The sequence below is a fragment of the Anser brachyrhynchus genome (genome assembly GCF_964034855.1).
Source record: "Anser brachyrhynchus genome assembly, chromosome: 4".
Lineage (NCBI taxonomy): Eukaryota > Metazoa > Chordata > Aves > Anseriformes > Anatidae > Anser > Anser brachyrhynchus.
In genome coordinates, this window is record NC_137698.1 from 33,211,909 (window position 1) to 33,232,734 (window position 20,826).

The 20,826-nt window shown below is 38.8% G+C and overlaps 1 protein-coding gene across 3 annotated transcripts in view; it reads right to left on the bottom strand.

The window, feature by feature from the left end:
- TRIM2 (tripartite motif containing 2) overlaps positions 1-20,826 on the bottom strand; it is a 116,062-nt gene that overhangs the window by 82,500 nt on the left and 12,736 nt on the right. Inside the window, exon 1 of one of the 3 annotated variants that reach the window (XM_080591918.1) lies at positions 12,512-12,644. The exons of 1 other annotated variant lie outside the window; for it this stretch is intronic. The gene's annotated coding sequence lies outside the window, so the exon portion shown is untranslated. Of the gene's footprint in view, positions 1-4,550; positions 4,921-12,511; positions 12,645-20,826 lie in introns of those variants that run through there. One more of the 3 variants, XM_080591912.1, reaches the window with a different exon arrangement.

Consider the following 20,826-nt stretch of genomic DNA (forward strand, 5'->3'; position numbering starts at 1 on the left):
CAGGAAAAAAACACCTCAGACCAGTGAGTATTTAACTTTTTGGAATGTCTTTGTAAAGGCAACTAAAAAGAGCTGAAGCCTTTAAAAATTAAGACTAATCATCTTTCTAAATGGCAAACAAGCTGCAGTGATGTGGTTATTTCTCATCTACCATCTTTAAAATCAGGTCATTACTTTTAGTAATGCTTTGAAATATGTGAATGATAGGACAGGATTTCAGAAACTTCTTAACAGTAATCCACACCACTCCTGGGGATAAATTATTTTGCCTTTGACATTCTAGCTTATCCCTTTGGGAATCATAGTATTGTTTCAAAAAAAAAAAAAAAAAAAAAAAGGCACCTGTCCTAATACTCCTGAACTAATGAGTTCTGCAAAATCCTTTCAAAGTACTAGCAAACCAGACTGATAAGATACTACTTTATCCATTCAGATCAAACTAGATAATTGCATGCTTGCAAATAATCTTTCAGAATTGTTTTATTCATTGTTCCCTGCATTCAAGGAAAAAAAAAAAAAAGACATTTGATGAGTACAATAACCTTTCACGTTCAGCAGCTTCCATTCGTTTAGATTCCTGTAACTGCTTTATGGAAGGAACAACAGTACCACTGTCAGAATATATTTAAATTTTGGCCCATACTAATGCCCACTGTTAGCTTTGTGTACGTTTATGATAACACAGTTATATAACATAGTAATATAGTTATACAAGTTGCAGTGTCAATACAGAAGAAGATATTATTGCAAAGCATAGTTTCAACCTGAAATAAATTAAAAAAAAAAAAATCAAATTCAAGGTACTGAAGTTTTCCAACTGCGGTTTGACCCTCTGGGATTCTTTAGAATTTTCAGTCCTGCATATACAACTAGGTTCATGCCCTCATACTAAAAATGGCAACTAGAAATCATATGCACAATATAAATGTCCAGAAAGAATTACACAATTTTGCTCAGTTATGTCAGTTAGATTGCTCAGTTAAGCTGTAGCTTGCATTCATGTGCTACAGACTTGCTTCATGAAGGATGATCTGAAGATTGTACAAACTGAATAAATGAAATACCTTCTCAGTGGAATAGCATATTATCATATGGGTATTTCTGACTTATTTCAGATGGCAGATTCAGTTCTAGTTTATGGGTATAAAAAACACTGCCTACCTTACACCATACCCTTCAAACAAACATAGCAGAAAAGGTGATGTTAACAGATGTGTGACTTATCCTGGAATCTACTTGTAAAATGGGCGAGGAGCAGAAAGACAGGAAAAATTGGCTTTATAGAAAACACAGATATTATGAACCCCACTGTTCACAGTACATGATCCGTGATGAGTCAATGACCATCTGACGGCCAAGTGTCATGTTGCTGCTGTTTCATTGCAATAATTAACATTGAAATTTAGATCCTGTAAGTAACTGCAGGTAAACATGCTTCACTAAACTTAATAATGAATATTATTGCCCTAGTAATTAAGGTTATCGTCAACATTATTAACTTAGTAATTACTAAAGTCAATAATAAAATAGCGTCTTAATGATTTTAAGGGGAATCTTCATCATTGGTCTACAACTACTTGAAATTGTAGTCATGCTTTGGTCAGTGGAGTTAATTTCAATTAATAACTTCATTAACTTCATAGCTAAACTCTAACAGCCTAAGGGAGATATTCCATGTGAATCAGTATGACAGCTTTGAAACAAGGTCACAGTAAGTATACATTTTCTTATTTTAATTACATGCAATTTTAAGTCATATCTAGGCAAAACTCTGGCATCCTCATGACCAATTCAGTTTCAGCATATTACTGACATCTGTATTCTGACTTCAGATAAAAAGACAAACATGAAAACTGGTTGTATAAGATTTGACATCTGGATCACATATAGTTAAAATATTTGCTTCTTCTTTCTCTCATGGCTAAGCTTTCGCTTTATTTTTACAATAGCTTGTAAGTAATCTAAGTCCAAGGATTACCTTCTGTTTCTATACAGTACCTAGCTCAGTGATATTCCAATAAGAGTGTTCCTGGATGATACAGAAATAACAGAGTAATAATCTAATATGCAGAATAAAGTGAAAATGCCATTGCTGTGATCAGAACTTCATATCAGGTGTAATGACTGATAACGTTTAACGAATTGATATGACACTGGATGGGTTTTTAGGAAACAAACAAGCCCTGTATAATTGGATTAAAAACAAATTATAACTGAATGAACATACCCAATTACTTTCCTCAGATTTCTTCTTCACGCAAAGTCCACGGAAGAACAGCAGCATCTTTTTTTTTTTTAATCTGTCCTTTGACATTATCATGGATGACTAAATAGACTGTAACTACATGTGACTTGCTGTTTGAAAATCAAAATCCAAAATTCATCGTAGGTAGCTTTGTTGTGATTGGTTACATTAACCAGTACATCAATTTCCTTTTTATTCCTCAGCTAGATAAGCATAATGCTCTCCTTCCAGGCAGATTTCTAAGTCTTGGTAAATCACAAATCATGGAAGTGCTTGTGGAAAAGCAGATAGAAATTAGAAGACAGGTGGGAGGGAGAAACAGAAAAGAGGGAGGAAATACATTTAAGGAAATTTGTCCTTACCTACCTCATGTGCTTCATAATTCTTCGTGTAGGGAATTAGGAAACAGGAGTGATCATAATAATGACTGGAAAGAAAATCTCTGGTCATTGACTGCTTTGCAGGGGTTACCTGTGTTGGCAGTGCACCCTGTGTTTTGCATAGAGAACGCTGAAAATTCTCTTCAACTGTGGCCAGTTGCAAACTGGCCAGACAAGACTGGCCTGATACAGTCGCTGGATTAACCTTTCTTATTCTCCAAGTGAGGTCAACCAAAAGGTGAACAGGATAGTTGGTTAGTTTCCAACCACACATACTGCTTTCCTACAGGCCAAGGTAAAGGATTGGGTAGTTTCTCACCTCCCACACCTCCCTGAAATACGCAGGGGGGATGACACACCTACAATGCTGGCAATCAGCATCACTGATCTGGTTCTGTGCTGTTTACCAGGGGTAAAGGTATCTCCAAGAGGCTGACACACCAGAAAGCATGGGAATGGTCAGACTTCACTGCTTTCAAAGAAAGCTACAAAGCATCAGTGTACATAATTACAAATGAGGTTTCAGCTCAGGGCTGCAGCATCAAGAACTGCAGGGGATTGTTTAACATTCAGTGAGCATATGCCTAAAAGTCAATGCACACACTTTCAGCATTTCAGCATCCAGCTGCATGCACATCAATGAACACTGCTTAGGCTTCATCAAGATCAATTTACATCGTGGATGAGATCTGGGAGAAAAACTGGTATATGATTCGAAGTGCAGAGTGTAAAAAGGCTGCTTTTCTGATATCTGTCAGGAAGATGCCAGAGCAGATTTAAAAAAAAACACCTGAGATTTTTCATCCATGTCTCAAATCTGAAATGATTCAGGACACACATAAATTATTTCTCTACATTTTATAGACTTAGGCAGGGGCTTTCCATATTTAATCCAGGCAAGCAGTGGATTAACTGCCTTCAGCCGAAAGCCTGCCAGCTGACACCCCTTCCCTGCACACATGGCATTTGATGTCTGCCATTTTAACATTTTGACATTTTTGTGAGAGACATTGTCCTAAAAGGTCACCACTTGTCTCAGCAGTTGGCTTGCTGCCACTCAAGCTTGGGAAGATTAGCTCCACGGCTGTTATCAAAAATGACCGTTTTCAAAGCTGTTTCTGGGAAGCTATTAATTTCTAACTGTGTATGGGGAGGGTGGGAGTAGGGTACGCGTTGAGGACAACAGGAAGAGAAGCTCCAAAATCACCTTTCAGTTCCTACAACGAAGACAGGCATTTCTATGTATACACCTGTAAGATGAAGCTGAAATACTGCAAAAACAGCTTCTAAACAACAAATGGACCAAGCATATAACCTGTATTATAACAGCATTATAGAGACAGTAATACTGTGAATATGTTTAGTTCTCTCCTTGCACCAAACAATGCAACATACTCTCTCCCTAGTCACTTAACGGCAGTCACACCTGTTAACTGTTATCATGACTTTTTCACAAGGTTCATAAAAAGCTTACAGTATCAAAGCAGTCCCTAAGAAACAACAAGTCCTGTAAATAAAGCAAGAAACATGACATGGCATCTCAGACAAACTGGCTATAGCCTGCATTTCTCATGCAATTACCTGACATTTATACTTCTCACTGATTGCTGTTTCCAATAAGCAGATTTTGTTCACGGCATAATATGAATTCACTAGCCATAAACTCAATAGGACAATGGTATGACAGAAGCTTTGATCTAGAAAGGAAGCTAAAAAACAGGATGCTGTTTCTTCAGTGCTAAAAGATCAAAAAAACACTCAACAAATACCAATTCTCTTCTTTACAGTATTACCGTGACACCAAAAAACCTGCAACTCCTCTACTTCCCAACAACCTTACCATCCTGCCTTCATGCAACATAGCAGATAAAGATCCTCTTCACGTACAAATAGAGTGAGATTGGTGAAAAACATGCATCGCTCACCGTGCTACGTTCATTGTTCTTATCAGGCCAGATGCAGACTTACTGGTGCCCCTTATGATGACTATTTGCGCTTCCGATAATAAGGTACTGCTGAGTTTCTTAATGAGAAGTCCAGTTCTGCATTTTTGGATTTTCAAAGAAAAGATTCGAGGTGAAAAATACCACGGCAGATTTCTCTCCTACGTGTTCACAAGCAGCCTATTAATACTGAGGTATCATTCCCACTGCGTATCTAATATTATCTAACAGAAAACCATCTATCTAGAAGCACCCCCTGCATTTGCTTGGGTTCTTCCCTCGGAGACAAAGCGGCAAGCAGATATCCCCAAAATCAACAAACACAACTGCAAACTATTTGTTCTGGAAAGCTTTCATGCATCCCATTCCCTCAGTAGCTCTTCCACTGAAAGCTGAAACAACACTGCATAGAAGCATTCCCTGTCAGGATGTTTTCAGCTTTCATCTCTCTGCTTTTTCAAGCAGAACACCAAGGTAGAAACCCTAATTAGCAATCTGAAAGCAGCACACAGGCAAGGAATACTTACATTTGCAACTGTATTTGCAATATTTGCACACTGATCCAACGACTGGCGATTACAAAGAGGAGAAGGAGCTTTTTAGGCTGCCTTTCAAGCCTCGTAGCAGTGAAAAGAAGGCAGTTATCTGAAAGCTACTCATTTTCTATATGCTGTGCTCTACTTGCTTTCCATGTGCATACAACACAGCTGCCAGATTTAATAACCATGTCAGCCTGCTTTCCCCATAAAGCAGCAGAGAGATGACAGGATGAAGATGAAGTAGCCAGCGTGTTAATCTGTAGCTATGGCCACACTAAGCCTTGAATGAATGTCATGGTTTTATTTCCCTTGAAGAAAAAAAATAAAACAGATCAACACTATTTGTGAAGAAATGTGCCAAAGGATTTCAGAAATGCGAATCCATACTTGCTTTCAGTGACATTAAAGCATATTAAAAGAAATGGCTCCTTTTTTCCTCACTTAACAAATCCTAGGAACTGATGTTGCAAAAAGGAATTAACTCCTGATCTTTCATCATACATTTTTCCTATCATCAGATGCTGGTACCCAAAAACAACAAAACCATTAACTGACAAATTAGTCGAGATAGCTGACTCCTCTCCAGAAGGAATTATTTCCAAATCTGCTTTTGCTGACTTCTTTCAGAAAAACGGAATTAATAAAAGGGGGAAAGTTCTCATTTACCATTTAAATCCTCCCATGCACTGTGGTTCCCAGAGCACTGGACTCTCTTATCAGATGTGGTCAGTTCACTGCCAAGGTGGAGCATTTCCGGACCTCCATCTGCAAAACCAGTTCCAGGTGAGGGAGGGATGGGCAGAGTTTACATGCCAAGAGAAGGTGCCAGACATACAGGCAAAAACTACAGACTAAAAATAAACCCAGAAATGAATTTGCAGCAATGTGGGGATGCTGCAGAGATCGTATGACAGCTGTGTGCGTCTCTTTCTCTCTCATTTATATTCCCTTCACTTCCCTTGGAGGCACCTGTCTCAGCAGGGAGTGGTTTCTGTGGAAACTACGGACAGTCGGTTTTCCCCTCAGAGAAACTGTTCCTATGGCAACCTTACATAATGCATATGGCCTAGATTCTTTTTAATAACAAGGTAACACTGAAATTCTCATTATAAAATTAGTGCTGATTAGTTTTGGGGGCAAGAAATATAGTTATCTAAAAAGTGTATCAGAAATACGAAATATACAAATGATATTACAAATTAAATGAGAATGTAGTGGGCACTGTCACAGCACCACTCACAAAGACAAAATAATTTCTAAATTCCAGTAAACGAGGTCTATTATTGTGCATTTGTGGGAAGCAAGGAGAAAGGGAGGCATTTAGTTGACATTATGGCTCAATGTAGCAATCAATACTGCACATTAAAGTGTAGAGTTGTTTTCTTTTCTGTTTATTTATTCTTCCAGCAACAGGGATCTCACTACATCTACTACATTCAGAACTGAAATATCAGCTTCAAAGTCGCTCATTAGACATTATGAGACTGTGCTACATTAAAACTCGAGGAAGTGCCTGGAAGGAGCTGTACGAGTCAGTGAGGCATAGTGTGCAGTGAAGCAGAAAGAGAGAAAGCAAATTGCTGTTTACATGGCTTTCCTCTCAGCTGGGAGGAGACGAACCTGTCCACAGCCATCACAGGGAGGACAGATTATCCGATCGCATTTGGGAGATGGGAAGATGAGGGCCCTGGTAATGGGGCTGTGCAGGCTTCTAATTCAGCAGCTGAAGACTTGCCTGGGTTGGGAATGACATGAAACAGTGGTCATGTAACAGATGTTTAGTGACCCCTGTGAAGCAGGTAGGTGATGTCTCCCCTCCAGCCACACCTGCGGATAGCCCTTTTAGTGTTAAGAAAAACCACAAATCATATGATTAGGAAATCAGAGCTATAGATTTACACAAAATGAGAGATCTCAGTTTGAAGAATCTTGTTGGGGAAACATGAGCAAAAGCCTATCTTTGAGGTATCAGGGTTGTGACTCAGTGGATCACAATCTCTCCTTACCTGTCAATCTAGCAACTTTTATTAGCATAAAATGCACTAATATACATGGGGATTGATTTTTCTCCTCTATGCCTACTCAGAAGATGAACAAGAGAGAGCACACAGCCTACAGAGTATTTCCCCAAAATTTAAGTAAGGTCCTCCTGCACTGCACTGTACAAAGGGAGACAAAATGTCCCAGATGGGATAAGGCAGGAAGGAAGCATTGATTCAAACCCCACAGCTTTGTCTTGTGTAGTTGAGACAACCCATGCTGCCTGAAGGCAAGGTGTTGATTGGGATGTTGCTTCTCCAAGCAGGTGTTCAAGAACCAAGAGCAAGATTTCACTAAAAAGCCGCTGGTGACACAAGCAACTGGGACATGCATAAGACAAGTGCATGCAAAGGGATTTCCCTGACTGGGAAAAGTTTGACTTTTAAACTAAAGAAGAAAACTGCTCCATGGATTGCATTGAATACCCAAACTGACTTACACAATATACACCTACTTTGACAATCGTACTGACAGATTGGCTGGTATTTTTCTTTTCTTCTTCCAAAACTCAAGCGTTCTATGAAGATGTGAAAGTATTAAACATTATTTCTCTTTTACGGAGAAAAACAAAGGAAGTTTGATGCATCGTGTTAATTTCAAATGGATTTGACAAAGTTCACCACCACCAGGACATTCTCTGCACCTTATGTGACTGTGATATTGGATAAATCATAAAAGCTTCATATACAGTCAAATATTACACAGGAGTCAGGCTTCTCTGACATTTGATCTTTGAACCTCTGATCTCACGTTCTATCCACAGGACACAACCACCAGTGTATTACAAACAACCTTTTTCCTTGCAAAACTAAAAAAAAAAAAAGGAAATTAGAAAACATTTTCATCACCCTTCCAAATTAATCCTATGTACAAAATCACATAATAATTAGACAATGTCTAATGAAACACATATTTAGTGCCCTAGGAAAGAAAATATACTCAAAAGAAAAGCAATAAAATTGAAAATACTCTGTGAGCAAATTAGAAAGAGCTAAACTGTCCCTTAAATTCACGTCATTGTGACATTTTGCTATGTAAAACCTTGAACTTCTAAGAATACGTTGCACAAAGACAGCAAGAGGGGCAAATTGAGAAATTAATATTATAACTAAAGAGGGTAAAGAAATGAAGAAAAAAAAAAGCAAACATCTTACATAGAATGAGAAAACTCAACTAATTCTCATAGCTGTACCAATTCTCCCATCACAGAATAATAACCAATTGTTATTATTGGTTACGTGGCTTCTAGACCAAGTTAAATAATAACTGGTCAGCTCAGCACAAAGGCAGCATGAACTTGGATCCAACACCATTTACCTATGCAAATAAACAATTCATAGACACCTGCTGCTTCCTCATGCATAGGATGGGGTATTTGGGCATCAAGCTCAGAAACAGGCATCTCACTACTACCAGTGTACTCCCAGTAAGTTAACCTAAGAAGGAACATTGCAGCACTTATTTCTTTCTCTAAATTCTTTCTTTAGCTACCTGAGGATCTCAAACTGCACAGATTTCTGATCACACTAAGTGACCTGGCTGAGATACTGCTGAGAAGGCAGTTAGACTAACAAAAGAAAGATTTACATTCACAGCAGGACGCAGGCACGCAGAGATGCAGCTGTAACTTGTGAACTTGCTGTTAGTTTCCTTCCAGCACAGAGTTAGCTCACTCTGGGACTACAAACTTCTCTTGACAGCTCTGTATCTGCAATAATTGTCTCTTCGCAAAGAGACTCAGAAAACATGTAATTGAGCTGTTACAACATGGACGCTGTTTGGCACACGTCACTGAACATGATAGCAATCCTACAGCCTAACACACAGCTGAGAAACGCAGACTTTCAGTGGTCATCTAAAATGGTATCTACCCATTCCAGCAGTATTTATTATGTTTCCAACATCTCTTCCCATCTCATTACATCAAGCTTACGAAAACCTATATTAGTAACTCAATATTATATATGGCCTTCCTCAAAGGTAGAGAGAAGTGTCAACAGAAACCTTTGTACAATATTACATTACTTATTCCAAAGAAATTTTTAGTCCACACATCACCTTAATTAACTCCATGCTAGGCTTTTAAATAGACAAACTACTTAAACAGTCAATACCCTGGTATTATATCAGGTTTGTATTGCTTTTGATACAGCAGTCTCTTTCCTCCTATGGAAATCATCTCCTGTATTACAGAGAAAAGGTCCTTCTTTCTATCTACTTCGATTGGCATGATTTGGATGGGGGGGAAAAAATCTTAGCAATAAATAAAGGGGGAGACAGGTTTACAAAGAGACACAGGCAGGGCTGCCAGATCCTAACTGCAAGGTGCCTTACAGGTGGCAGATTTCCAGGAATGACACCCACAAAAGCCAGCACACTAGCACAGAGCTGCCTAACATAACTAATGGGAAAAGCCAAGAAAGAGACCTTACACTCTCTCCATGAACTTGGTATCCTCATCTGGGTTGCAGGAAAATGCCCATCTCCAACTGGGATTCATACACAGCCACTACCTGGAATTAACTGCCTACCTGTACCCTTTCTCACAAAAGTTGACTGACAAAGAGATGGGACGCAATCACAATACTCGAAGATGAGAGAATGTGGATGAGAGAATGTGTCTCAACTCTACTAGCACCCAGATGAAAGTTTAACCAACATTCCCTTTCTTTAACGATATATTTTAGGTTATTCTAAGGTAGGAATCTTCCTGAAACAGCTGTCCAGCTACTAGTAAATAATGAAAGGAGTGAAGGAGGGAACAAAGACCACCATGTAACCTAGTAGTCAGGCTGTTGGTTAAGGCACTAACCTGGCAAGTCCAGTCTCTGCTTCAGTTATTGGATGCTCATCAGGAGTAGTACCAGGTTTCTGGGTCCCTGACAGCAGGAGCTGTTTTGCTGGGGTTCAACAGGTGTTTTCGGAGCTCTGTCAGACAAACTGCTTTCAGAGAGGACAGGCACAGAGTGTCTTCTGTGACGGCCCTGACGTGTCTAGGTATGAGAGAGATGCCCAGTTTCTGCTGTTTAGCATCTCCAGACACCTGGGTTACGTGGCAGGTTTTGAAGACCTACATTTCTGCCGGAAGTGTTTAAGGTGGCTATTAGGTACTTGAGGCCATGTCTACAATGTGGGAACAGGGGCACCTGAGCTGGCAGGGATCTGCACACCGACTCATAGCCTCAATGCTGGGGAGCTCAGTGCAGAAACTGAGACAATCCGGCCCTGTGCATGGTCACCAACAAGCTATAGTGCTGTGCACAAAGCTGCACTCTACTGTGGGACTTTTCCAGACCAGCGGTTCCTGAACCCTAGTCTACCCCAGAGAGTGGGCAGGCCCTACCTCTGACCTCAGTCCCTGCTTGGATTTTGCCTGAGTTCAGCCAAGGAAACGGTCATTATGGGGATTAAAACTAATCTGATTTCATCTAGCCTAGAACACACAGGAAACAGATCAAAGGTGGATTTCTGCCTGGGTTTCTCATGGATTTCAGTTTCAGTTAATGCTCCCAGCTGCAGGCCTGCCTATTTCTTCCCCTGTTTTAGAAGCAGAAATCATTGCCAAGGCTCCGGCAACCAGGCCAGAAAATAGTGACAAACAGTGTAAGCTGATCTGGCAGGCTTCATTAAGGGCAGATTAAACACTGACAGTCCCCAAGGTTTTTGTGATATGATTGCATGACATGGCCAATGAACTACTCACTCCCTAGGGTGAGATGCAGAGATGATGTTCAACTGCCTGGAGAGTGGAACATAGACTGCTCTGTAAAATTACATGTTATAACGATGTAACATGCGAGGTGCCATCTCTAAACAAGGTTCTTCACCTCAGACAAATCCTGTGAATTGCTAAACAGAAGTCTGTTTATTCCTAAGGGGGCTGAATGATGTAGAAAAATCAAGAGACCTACAAAAGGTTGAAGTGGGAACTTAACAGTTCAGCCCTGAACTCAGGATGCTTTATCTTTTTTCCTATACAAAGGTACAGTTCCCATCATTCTGGATCTTTTTTTTTTATTCCCCAAGAAATATTTGAGAACGGTCCCCCATTTACAGGGTCAAATATTATTATATCAGAATGTCAATAACTAGGGTTCTCAGAGTTCTCTGTGCTTGTGGAGATGTTGTATTGGACCTAAAACTGCTTCCTAGATCTACTATCTACTTGTAACCTGATGATTCTCCTTGCTTTACAGAGTGATAGATCCACAAGTTTCTAATCACAGACTGTAGGATAAAATTTCCCTTTTCAATCCAAAATACTTCAAATGCTTCCAAGTTTTCCCTTATATCACTAGACCAAATTAAAAGTTCCAATCCAAAATGCTGCCACTTAACATTGTTTTACTTGACTCTTTCTGGACCCATTCTATCCAAATAAAATACATATGGAATCAAATGCATTCACACAAATTTTTAAAAGGCTCCACAACATCAAAAGAAGAATTTTAGCCATTGATTGTGATCTTATTTGTACACACAGAACAGATACAGTAGAAAGAATCTGGGTCTATACAGCTATAGCAGAGGAGGCTACATTAAGGTAACAACAAACGGAAGAGTAAAATTTGCCATTTACACTATGAAGTTTTAGAGTTCTAGTGGTGTAGAAGTGAAGGTGAAAGCTTTATCCACACCTCAGTACTTTATCCAGAAATGCAGGAAAAACAGATACATAAGAGTTAACATTATAATCAAAAAGTGGGAAACAATCCTGCAAACTTCCATAGAACAGTGTTCTGAATTCAGTCAAAAAAATGTGTTTCCTTCTGGTTTGCATCTATCAGCATAAGTTCAGAAGAGGAAAAAGGGCTGTTGAAGTTGTCACATACCCAGAGAGTAATGCATCCAAAAAGCAGAGCACAACTTCTTAGCTGTCTCACAGTTTTCGAGTTGCTCATATGATTCTTTTCCAATGCTGCAGGTTCTGTCTTTAACAGCTATTCATAATTTCAAACACATCTGGATGTGTTTTAATGAGGTTATCTCTACCAAAAGCCTCTTGAACACAGCACACGCAGCATCCTGTCTGCAGGATGCCTTTATCATTAGATTTTTTGGTTTTCTTACTGCTACTACAAGACAGCAGGTGGAACTGAGGTATTGGTATACATAGGGGAATATATATATCTGTAAAAAGGAAGTCAAACAGTTATTTGGAAAACAAATGAGCCATTGGTGTCACAATTTGGTCTTTTCCTTGTCCACCTTCCCCATTCTCCCTGCATTTTAGTACCTCTAACTACAAAACACAGGGATTATGCAATGCTATCACCATAACCAGCACTCATGATCGAGATCTCCACTTAGCCCTTTCAGCCCAGGGAGCTAAAAAAAAAAAATAATTAAAAAAAAGTAAATTACCTTTAGCTCTTCTGCTTCATCAAGTCAGCATGGAGACACTTTGTTGCTTGCTGTGCCCATTTGTTCCCTAGTAGTTCTGACCTGAAATGGATGCCTTTACACTCCAGGGACATCCAAAGGCAGCTTTCCACAAACTGCACTGCTTACTTGGAACGTCTTTATGTTTGTTAAATACAAGGAAATAAGTTGAAACACACAAACCAAAATTACCCTCTGGGAAAATTATATTCCAATGTGACTAACACATTCAGCTATTTAAACCTCTTTATGGCTTTACCTCAAATTTAAAATGAATTGAGTAGCTTTCTGGGTGTGTGGGGTTCCAAGTGGAATGGAAATGATGAAAGCACTTATTCAAAACACTGGTTAGTAACCTTTTCCAGAACTCCAGTCCAAATCAGCTATTTGAGAGGATCACTTATAATTTATGAAGCACACACTATGTCATGCCTGTGAAAATGAATTCCTAGAGAGAACTAGAATGCTGCAGAAATCACAGCAGATTCAGATGAAGATTGTTGGAAGAGGGAGGAAAAAGCTGCAGTGATGTGTTAGCAGTATCATTTCTCTCCCTTAGATTTTGCAGTAGTTTTCTATATACAGAGAGTTCCTTGATTTCTGGAAGTGAGCACTGGCTTGGTGAGAAAGAATCAAAAGTGAGTCTCTTCCTGCTATCATTTTCCAGATTGATTTAGACAGATCTCAGATAATCCCAGCGCTTGGAACTAACCCTTTAACTCTAGGAGGTGCAGACTCCCTCCTGCTCCCAGGCTGAGACCAAAATCACAGAATAAAAAACAACGCATGGTTTTACAGAATAATGCTCTCATACCCATCACGGCTTTTTCAGCAGTATATCTCATTGTTCCCTTCAATCTGAAGCCTGAGAAGTGAGAAGATACCACTACTTGCTTTGCCTCCTCTGAATACAGCCCTGCTGCAATAGATGACATCCATAAGGAAATCCTAGGTAGAAAAAATGTGTTAATGGGTGGCTTTAAATCACACCTTTGATCCTGAAAGCAAGAAAATTTGGACAAAGCTCTGTGCTCACTGTTTTCTATTGGGTATTTCTATGCTGAGCCTAAAAGCTCTTTACTGACCCCACAGGGTGCCTAATTCTCCTGCACAGGCTTAGCCTGTTAGAACTAAGCACAATCTTTACAGGCACTGCAGTGCAGAACTGGGATTCTTCAAGTAGATACTGAGCATCTAAAAGCATTGCACCTGTAATTTAGGATCTCAAGTTATTAGTCTTATTTCTAAGCCAATTCACAATAGCATCTCAGGGTGTGCAGAGGTACTCCATATGATTCAAGGACACAAGCGTTCAACCACCATTCTTGCACTCACAGAGTACAGCCATGTTCCTGCTTTCTCAGCTCAGATGCAGTATCATAGGCATTTAAGTAATTCTGTGCTAGGAACATCAGATCCTAAATGATTCTACCTTGCTGAAGAACATCATGCATCCTTTGTGTGAAATAAGTCTTCCAGGTACTGCTACAATCAGCAGTATACTCAAGCAAGTAATTGCTTTAACGGGACTCACTATAGAGAAAATGAGATTTAAATCTCATTGTTGACTAGAGAGTAAAACAGATAAATAGTTCCTTTTCTTTAGCATCAGCATCTTATTTGGTTTTATTCCCACAAAACAAACGAAATTGCAAGAGCCCACAGATCTCAATTAACAGCCTGTCTTGAATCTGTTTGGGCAGTTAATGCATAGTGATTTCTCTCCCTTTTTATTTAAGGAAACTCTAGCACTGTTTTCCACAAAAGCATCATTTTTTTCCAATGAACAACTTGCACCACACCATAAAATAATTTGATATTAACATTATACTAGTCAGTAGTTAGTATTAGTAGTTAATTAAACTCGCTACTTTAATTACATCAGTTGCTGCTTTTAGACTTTATTGAAAGCACCAGAGACAGCGAGGACACTTTCATTTCATACTCTCTCAGTTCCCTAAACCCTTCATTAAAGCCTTTACTACACATGTCCATGCTGGACAACTCCAAAACTGTGCTAGAGCCAATGAAATCTGGCTATCATGACCACATTCAGAATTACTAACTAACAGAGAAGATCAAGGTCATAACCACTGCCTGCCAAACAACTCGTTGTTGCGATCCCAACTATGGATTTTCACCCTTCTTTTGTTGCCAAAGCCCTTTCTATAGATGCAAACAATGGATGCGTAGCAATTGCTCTCTGTTGCTGGGCTGCTTGGAATAGAAATTGTACTACCATCTTTTGACTGTAAGGAGAACTACACCTTTAAAGCGTCTCCCTTCTGTATTAAGTCACGGCATTAAGTAACCTTCTTTAATTCAGTGAATGAAACAAAAATCCATTTAAATATGGAGACACAAGATGTCCAGTGTAGTCAATGAGCTGAGTCTTTTACAAAAAGCAATTTGATTTGAACATACCCATAAGAAGTCCTGTAATTTTGGACAATTACATTATACTCAAGAAAAAAAAAACATAAGTGTGTCAGCTACAATACTGTACTCCATATGTTTTACTTCAATACATTTACTTCTTATGTCTTACCAAATTGTTTGGAAGCAGCTCCACTGTCACAGCTCCACGTCTCCTCTATCATTTCCAGTCTGTACAACTGCAATAGTGCTCAGTTCTCAGGCAAATCAGTACAGATCAAAGCTGGTATTGACTACAGACTCCTTAATTTTCAGTGAGCAGTTTATATCTAGATCAGTTCATAAGTGATGGACGGTACCACTTTCTGAAATGCATAGTAATCTATACAAAATTCAGTTCTTTGGGAGGTGTCATACAGAATTATAGGTAAATGGCCTTGTTAGAAGTCTTAGCGCCAAGGATTCTTCTACTTTCATGCCTAGATGAAGGTCTGCAACAAGCCAAAAACACGTTGGAAAAACTCATAACAGGTCTTCTGAGGTTGGTTATCCTACACTATGCTCATACACAAAATAATGGTATTTTGAAACCATGCTAACACACAAAACTGACATTTTTAGGCAATTGCAGATGAATTTCAAGTATTCACAAAAGACAAATTCCAAAGCATTACAGACAGGCACATATATCTAAACCCCAAAGTAACATGTAAAAACGTACACCATCCATACGATATTAAGAACCATTTTGGGGGGTGGAGCATTTAATAACATTTTTCTGCATGCCAAGAAAGGTTCTGCTGGATATCTGACAACAGAAACACTGTTTGAGTACGCCATGATCTGGCAACAGCATTCTTGCCAATCCCTGAAAAGAAACCACTGGCATTTAGGGTGTGCATTATGGCATGTGTGGTTTAGTAGTACTTCACCACTTTATAAATTCAGGAAAAAATCTTGGTTTCATTGAAGTTAATTTGCTACAGGCCTCAGTGGAGCTAGGCTTTCATCCACAATATCTGAGAACTGGGTCTATAGTCTGGAGAAAGATAATGTTAAAAAAAAGGGTTTTTTTCCCACTACAAACAGAAAAAAAATAATATAAACAATGACTAATTGGTAAAGTTCAAGTTTTTTCTTAAGACTCTTTTCCCTATCAGTTATACTTTGCTGTATACAGTTTTTAAGAAGCTCTCAATTTATATATGTACATATGCAAAGAAATTGGAAAACAGCATATGTATACAGACAGGCTAAAGATTGGTATTATCTTTCATTTTCTTCTCCCATTAGCATAGTTCCACTAACTTGCAGTTCCTCTGGTGTAACTGAAATTATATATGATGATAGAGAAGAGTAAGCCATTAATTCAAATAATTTTAGTGCTCACCTGTAATATTAAGCAAGCTATTACAAAGGAACAATCAACAGCCTTCACAGCCACATTTAATTTTGACCTCTCATCTACATACTCTCTGTAAAGGTCCATCACATACCATAGCACTACGGTAGCCAGCCCCTTCACACTGGACACAACCAGTGCATGGGTTTAACTTTTATACCAGCTGGATGGACAGAACACCTGACTGCTGAGTAAATAAACAAATTCATGTTTTATCAGAAGAGCTTTCTATAGTCCCTACTCCTTAGCAGCAATGAAAGCAATGTCCCAACTCCCTTGACTATGTACAACCTACTTTTATCCTGGGTATGTCTAAATAGAGCAATAACTCTTTTTCTGGTATTAATAACAGTGCTTCTGTTTTTATACACAGCACCTAAAATTTGATCACAAAAGTGAATTCTCTCCATCCCTTTTTGTCTACTGGTTCAGAAAATAACTTGTGATGGTGTCTCTCAAGGCCTGGGGATCTCTGTTCTCAAATCCAGTGTCTCTCCAAAGACACTGATTATTGGCATGACGAGCCTCTAGAACTGGTAGTGCACTGAACTTCTGCTCTTTTACATGTCTGTACCCAGTATTCGCAGTGTTTGTTTATAATATGCTTTTATGAAAAGCTATGTTACTGAGGTTTGAGCATCATCAATCAGCTGAAAGAATGTTCATCTTGCATTGGACTAATGGTTCGCTTGTAGTCAAGCAAAGCAACTAGCCTGTATGGTCTCTGGGAAGGAGATGACTCTCTCTAGCTAACACCTGACATACACCAGCATTTCTACAGTAAGGTGAGCTGTCACTAGTCCCGTATGAGGAATATTAAAACTGACCGCTAAGAAACCGATGAGATAAAAGAAAACACGAAGAGAAAGAAAGAGGGAATGCCTGAATTTGAACAGAATTCCAAGAAGAGTTTAAGTAGCTATCACATATAAATAAGCCCTAAACATTGTCTTCAGTGATATTTAAATCCAGAGCAGTGCTTTTTTGTTTATGAACTGGATCCCAACCACAAAGAACCAAAATACTCTGACTGCTTACTAGCTGAAACTAAGCTAAAATAGGTAGACATAAAGGGTTGCCTTTATTTCTTTTGGCTTGCCTCTGCACCTACTAATTCCGTTGTCTATATTTGGCTTACTAAATAAATTATTCCTCTACTTTTATCTTATAGGGGATTTTAGGTTAGCTGGCAATAAATAAAACGTTTTGCTGTGGTGGGTGTGGATGATCATTAAGACATGGGGATTGGAGCACTTTTCAGGGTGCAAATGCCCCATCATAAGTTGTCATACAGAATAAAGAAAAAGTGAGAAGAGCCTCCTTTTTCTAAGCTGTTTTGGCTGGCTGGGAAGCTGGCAGTGCAGAGTGTCACTGTGGATGAAAAGTCATCACCACTGATTAACATCAGCTGGAGATATCCCAACATGCATGGTAACTATGGAGAAAACACCAGGACCTTGGTTATCACCCAGACACCTTCAGTGATTCACATCACACTACTCCATCTAGGCCAGGCAGCACAAAGTGAGACCCTGATACGTACACATATATTCCTAAACCCCATCAGAACAGAAAAGTGGTACTGAAAGCTTCTGCTTCTTGCCCACCAATAAGGCACTGACAAGAGATCCTTCTATCTCTGAAAAAGCAGTCATCGACCACAAGTCCAGTATATGACAAGATTGCAATGCAAGCAGCAGTTTCCTTTGCTTCCCTTCTTTAGGGAGCATTATTAGCTTCTTTATCATCACTATTCTTTCCTGACACAAACATCCAAACAAAAAAGCAAAGATCTGAAAGGTTATACATGGGATTCATGTGCTGTAGTTATTCATGCACTCTGTATCATATTTGAATAGAGAAGCCTTTTCTAACAGTTTTGGACTTTCCATTTACAGTACTGAAAATAAATGTTTGTAGTGACATTCCAAGTGCTCAGCAGAATGGGGATTCTTTCCTATTTCACAGGGAAGTAAGAATTAGACCCCTACTGAAAAGACGAATCCAAACAAAATAAAAACCATTTGCATAGAAGACTGATCCAAAGAATGGCATTGTTCACTGCATGGGCAATGCAATATTTCATGATTTTTCATTTTCACAGAAATTATTTCCATGTGCTCGATTGCAGGCTACAAGCAAATTCTGAGATTTCTCTGCATGCCACAGCATGAAACTGATGATCTACATTTGATCCTAAATGCCTGGCAGGTCTAAGTTTTGATATGCCTTTGTCTCTTACCCCATTTTTCTTCAAAACCATGAGCTTCTTTCTGAAACGTGATAAAACTTAAAACTGTTTGCTTTGTGCACATGTTTTCAAGCTTTTATTCTATACCAAAATTACCTGGAAAACAAGATGACAGCGCAAGAAAAAAACTACAGAGATATTTAAAAAAATCAGGGTTGGCAGCATATTCTGGAAAATGCCAAAGGGTTTGTGGAATAAATCCCATTTGGAAATTTTTGAGATAAAAGAATCCAGCTGTTTTCAAACACCAAATGCACCACTAAGAAGTCTCTAAAATTGCAGAAATGTATTAAATCAACAAAACATATCATCCTCCCACACAAAACAAGAACAACAGCAACAAAAGAACCACAAAACATTCCTATTTAGATAGACTTCAGTGCTAGCTGAAGTATGTCTCTTCCAGGCAGTTTGTCAAAAAATATACACTACAAAGCACATAGGGGTGAGGGATTTTATGATGCTTCAGGCTATCACAAAGCTGAGCAGAGAGATGAAAGCATTCATGCTGCTAAGGGACCTAGAATAAGGAACCAGGTCGAGCCATACGATGATTGGTACCCTTTGCAAAAGCTTTTCTATCAAACCCATTAGAGTATTTCAATGACTGTATCGCTGAACATGAGTTCCTGCTTTAGGGCTTAATTCAACGTTCACTGAAGTCAGTTGTGACTTTTTACTACCTTTAAAAGGTCTTTGGACCAAATGTTAAAAGAATAAAACCCATCTATTTCTGTATCTTTTCTTTTGCTGTGCCTAACAAAAGAAGTTAAAAAAAAAACAAAACTCATGGTATATAATCTATTCAACTCCTTCATGACACGCAGAGCATGAAAATGTATACATGTAAAGCATACTTCTAGGAAAAACTGGAACTTGGAAGTATTTATGACACGAGCTAGCTCCTTCATTGCAATGGTAGAAAATACTCGAAGTCTGCAAAAATGGCAAGAATACTGCTCTTCTAATTCTAAAGAGATTCTGTATTTTCAGGCTGTCATTTCTTGTCATTGTTCCTTCAAAAGGGTACTTTGTTTCAAAGGTTTCTAGCTCTGCTCCTCACAAACAGTCCCTTGGCAGAAGTTAATACCCTGCACAATCCAACTGGTTGTGTGACTGCACTCCAAAACAAAGCTGCAAAGTGAATTGGCCCTACTGAAAGTCAACATATTTTATTTCATTTTTAAATGGACAATTTACCAGTTCTAGGTTTGAAGCCAGACACAGTGGCACAAGTGAGGGTAGGTAGCTTCCAGTAAATACAGAGAAATGAGCCACTGGAAGCTACTAACAGAATACTACCCTGGAATAACAGCCTGGATGTCCAAAAATCCAGCCAACATTCCTTATAGAAAGAGTTCTTCCTGTAGATAAATAACACTGAAAGGTAGCAATTTCATTAACTATGATGCAACGTGAGAAGTTCTATTCAAAGTTCCTTATATCTCTCCTTATCTTCTGATAATACCACAGGATCATTTACATGGAGTTTTGAAACTCACATTTCACGATGATAATTTCCATCTGGTCTTTAAAAAGACAAAAATAAAATGTAAGTAAAGAGCTGTTCAGTAACTTTGCAGTATGAAAAATAAACAAACTTTACCATTTCTAAATACACTCACACAAAGAACATAAAGATATTTGTGCTGAAATGGCTGGAGACAGAAGGCACAAATTTGGCAGGCAAGATGACTAAATAAGGAATGCATCCGCATTTTCCAATTAAAATCACTTTCGCTTTGACTGATCTGCTCAAAAACACCCTTTTTGTCCTTTATCAAGTGTTTTCCCTCAGCTTGAAAGGAAGCAGCAAAGGAACATCATGCTGTGCTTGTGTACAATTAACTTCACCAAGCAATGAAACATTCAGAGAAGAAACAGCAGCCCTTTCTGTGATATGTAGATTTTTACACTGTGCTTACACAGTGCTGAACATCCAGCATGATAAAAGCATTCCAGCTTCTAAGATCTGTGGATTTATTTTATTCTATTTAAATGTTACTTCGCTATAGTCTCTGTAACACACCTGAAGGAATTACAAAAGCTGTAACGCCACAGAAAATTATTTTCTATTCAGTTTTCTATCAGTGTAGACATTTGGGCTTTTATTCACAAGGGATGCCTATGTATCCTTATGGATCATGATTATGTGAGAGGCTGTTCATGATTATGTGAGGGGCACCTTGCTACAGAGGGTCTGCCAATTTTTTTTTTTGACATATTACCTCAGCCCTTTGAATTCAGATGTCTGAAGAGCTCCAAAGT